The sequence below is a fragment of the Cannabis sativa genome, chromosome 2, assembly GCF_029168945.1.
Source record: "Cannabis sativa cultivar Pink pepper isolate KNU-18-1 chromosome 2, ASM2916894v1, whole genome shotgun sequence".
Classification (NCBI taxonomy): Eukaryota; Viridiplantae; Streptophyta; class Magnoliopsida; order Rosales; family Cannabaceae; genus Cannabis; species Cannabis sativa.
Genome location: NC_083602.1, coordinates 27739125 through 27742805, shown reverse-complemented (window position 1 = coordinate 27742805; position 3681 = coordinate 27739125). Strand labels below are relative to the sequence as shown.

General features: G+C 23.0%; 1 long non-coding RNA gene across 1 annotated transcript; it reads left to right on the top strand.

The window, feature by feature from the left end:
- Positions 1-2096: 2096 nt before the first annotated feature.
- LOC133033952 (uncharacterized) lies at positions 2097-3038 on the top strand. Its single transcript, XR_009685957.1, has 2 exons — positions 2097-2650; positions 2742-3038. It is a non-coding gene; the product is annotated as an uncharacterized LOC133033952 (long non-coding RNA).
- Positions 3039-3681: the final 643 nt, after the last annotated feature.

The window sequence follows — 3681 nt, the reverse complement described above, 5'->3', positions numbered from 1 at the left end:
ATTCATGGATAATACCCATTAAGAGTGCACCCTAATGTGTAATATGTTTATTTATAGAATTGAATTTTGTTATTGCATATTTTATGAGTGATAAAGAATTTTAACATTTAACACCTAATAATTCACAATTACTTAAATTATCAATTTATTTGGATCAAACATTAAATAACAATACATTAATATGAGATGATATTGAAGATTTTAACCAACATTACTAAAAAGCTGATTTAAAAGAAAACAAGTACACATTAGCAAGACATAGCTTAAATGGCTAATCTAAAACTACAATAGGTTAATTAGAAGTTTAGAATTTGAGACAGGAAAGACTATGCCTTTTTGCCAATTCAAAGTAGCAAAGTAATGAGAGTACCCTATTGTCAACCAAAATAGTCTATTAAAAATGAATGTGGAGATCAGATGGAAAGCTTTTCAATAAAAAAAGTAATGCCCAAACTTGCTTTTAAATGAAAATAGATAATTTTTTAAAGACCAAATTCAAGTGTCGGAAAGGCAAATTAAAAGGGTTTTGCATATTGTGGCATTTGAAAAATGTATGAGCTATAATTGAAGATCTTGTACTAACCACAATAGTCAAGATTTTGGTTATGATGGCCTATTGACGTAAGATTACTATTACACCGACAAGGATAATAAACATGCTTTATCTCTTAATTATCTCCAAATCAATGTGTTCATTTCATCTTTTATAATTCAAACCAGTGGCACGCACGGGCACCATATATTAAATGGAACACTTTTTAATGGGTAATATTCATTACTCATTGATGGATATTAAAAAAAATGATAATGTGGTAATATGTTGACTTCCTGTAGCAGGTTACCAATAAGTATTTTTTTAAAAAAAAAATATATATTTTTTTATTTAATAATAGAAAATAATAATTATAACCAATGCTATTAAGGATTTAAAAATTATTTTTAAAAACTTATTTATTTTATTTAAATTACTACTTTATTCTTACACCAACAATAGAAATTTATTATATTATGAGGGTTATTGGTGATATTTCACTCTAACACTCTTTGATGAGTTTTTTTTTAGAGCTAAAGAAAAAAAAAATTAAGTTGTTTGATTTTATAGTTGGAAAAAGAAAAAAAAAATGAGTAGCTTTATTTTTTCTGTACTTTGTTCTTATTCTAAGAATTATTCTGTTACATTTAGTGCTTGAATTTTTTGTTTGGTGTTGGTAAGTAAACGGGTGATTATTCTGCAAATTTAAGCATAATATGAACATAAACATAAATAATAAAAATCGATACAACAATTTTTCAAATGTATTATTTTTATATTTGATAATTACTATGAAATTTTAAAATTATCTATTGATGAACGATTTTATAGTTTAAAAGTTTTTAACTAATAATTTTTTTTTCTTAAAGAAAAATTGTAACAATCAAATCAATTTTTTTAGTAGTGGAGTAAAAATAATTATTTTGGTTATTTTACTAAAGGTTAAATATGTAAATCTATTATTGGGGTATAATTATTATTATTGGGAAATTATATTTTCACCCCAATAAATTATAAATACACCCCAATTTAAATTAAAATGTTAATTAAATTTTTATCCTTGTACAAAATTACCAAAATATACAATTTTAAATGATGAGTCTATTTTAATTTTTATTGTAATAATTACACATCATTTTCTTATAAAACTAAAATTATCTCCTTCAAGTCTTAAAAAAGAATCATTAATAGAGGAAAATAATTGAGGTTTTATCAATAAAGAAAATTTAATGAAAGATAAAAAAAAATATTTAATTATTTCATTAAATTTATAATCTCTAGATTTTTTGTATTTATTTTCGTATGAATCTCACATATATATATACACTAACCCTATATTAATGGAGGAGGTTCTAATGGTTACATTTTTAATGTAACCATCATGGTTACATTTTTTTTAGCCATTAGATCACTATTAAATGGTTGTGATTAATTTGGAAATTAAATAAAAAAAATAAAAAATGACTTGTAACCTGATATTAACCTGTTAATTTATTTCCTTTTAAAACTTTAATTAAGATTAATTATATTTTAAAATTAAATTAAGTATAATTATTAATTAATCTTTTGCAATTTATTATTAAATATGGATCTTTTAGCAATTTTTTTTTTACACTTAAATTATTTTAATTTTTATAACAAAACTCTTAATAATTGAAAATTATACACATATAATTTGATAATTAAAATTTTATTATACTTATAATATTAATTTAAAATGATTACACTTTATTATACTTCTTGTATTTCAGTGTATGTTAATAATATCCTCTCTTGTATTGTCAATATTGTACTTCATCTGGGTTCTTACTATATTTGTTATCTTATTCTTGTTTAGACTTGTTTCATCATCAACTATGTGTGCTTGAAAAGTATATTTTTTTATCGATCCAGCTTGAGTACAATTTATGATTGCAAGATAATGTGCCATAGGAATGGGAGTCAATTTTAAATGTTATTGCTGCTGTTAGCACTTTCTTTCTAGAACTAGTTTTCATTTATGAGTGTCGTTCAATGTAATTTTGATTAAAGATTCGGGCTCAAGGCTGAATGGTATTTCATTATGTACAGGGCAAAAAGGTTAAAGTTCCAATATTCCTTGTCCCAGCTACCCAAAAGGTTTGTCTCCCAAATGCAATGCTAAAATAATTGTTTGCTTAAAGTTATCCATAAAAGGAAAGAAATTTGTCTAACACATCCTAATCTACAGGTGTGGATGGACTTATATAGTCTTCTAAATTTTTATCAATCTGTAAAAGATTTAAAAAATCACTCCAAACAGCTACATCAGGATCAATCCATTCATGGTTAACATCTTCAATGTCATGCTCAATTCCACTGTTACTCATGTCAGAGACATCTTCTTCGCATTTCTTTTTCACAAAACTCATGAAATGAAAAAAATTATCTTCATCTTCGGACAAATTTGCTATAGGTTCTATGTTTTTGTTGTCAAATATTTTCGATGTAAGTGTGGTGGAGAGTGAATGAAAGAGGATAAATGCGAGTAAGACTTTAGTTAATTAGAATTTATAATTAAAAAAATTAAAATCAAGACTTTAAAGATTAATTAAGTTTTAATTAAGTGTCAATATAATATCATCATGTTTTTTAATTTATAAGGACACATCCTGCAAAAAAGAAGCAGGGTGTGTTCTTGTAAAAAAATTCATTATAAGGACAAAATTTTAATTTATATAAAAATAATTTTAATTTTTGTAAAAAAAATTGTAAATACTATAATTATATAACTTAATTGTTAAAATAATTAAGCTAAGAGATTTATATATAAATAAAAAAAATTATTTATAAATTTTAATTGCCAAGAAATGTCTTCTTAAATATTTCTTTAATTACTTAAAAAATAGTTAATTATAATTAATTAATACTAAAAATAGAATTTTTACCTATTGGTAACCTTCTATTACAGGTAAGAAAAAAATGTAACCATATAGTTACAATAAAAATATAACCATTGAATAGTCACCCATATATTAATATATGAAAGATTTCATTCATTTACTTCATTTTTTTTTCGATCATAGAATTTTTATTTACTATATAAAAAAATTGATTGATTGTTAATTATAATTATAAAAAGAAAGATGTATATGTAAGTATGTATATTTTGATATCTAAAAAGTAATGAT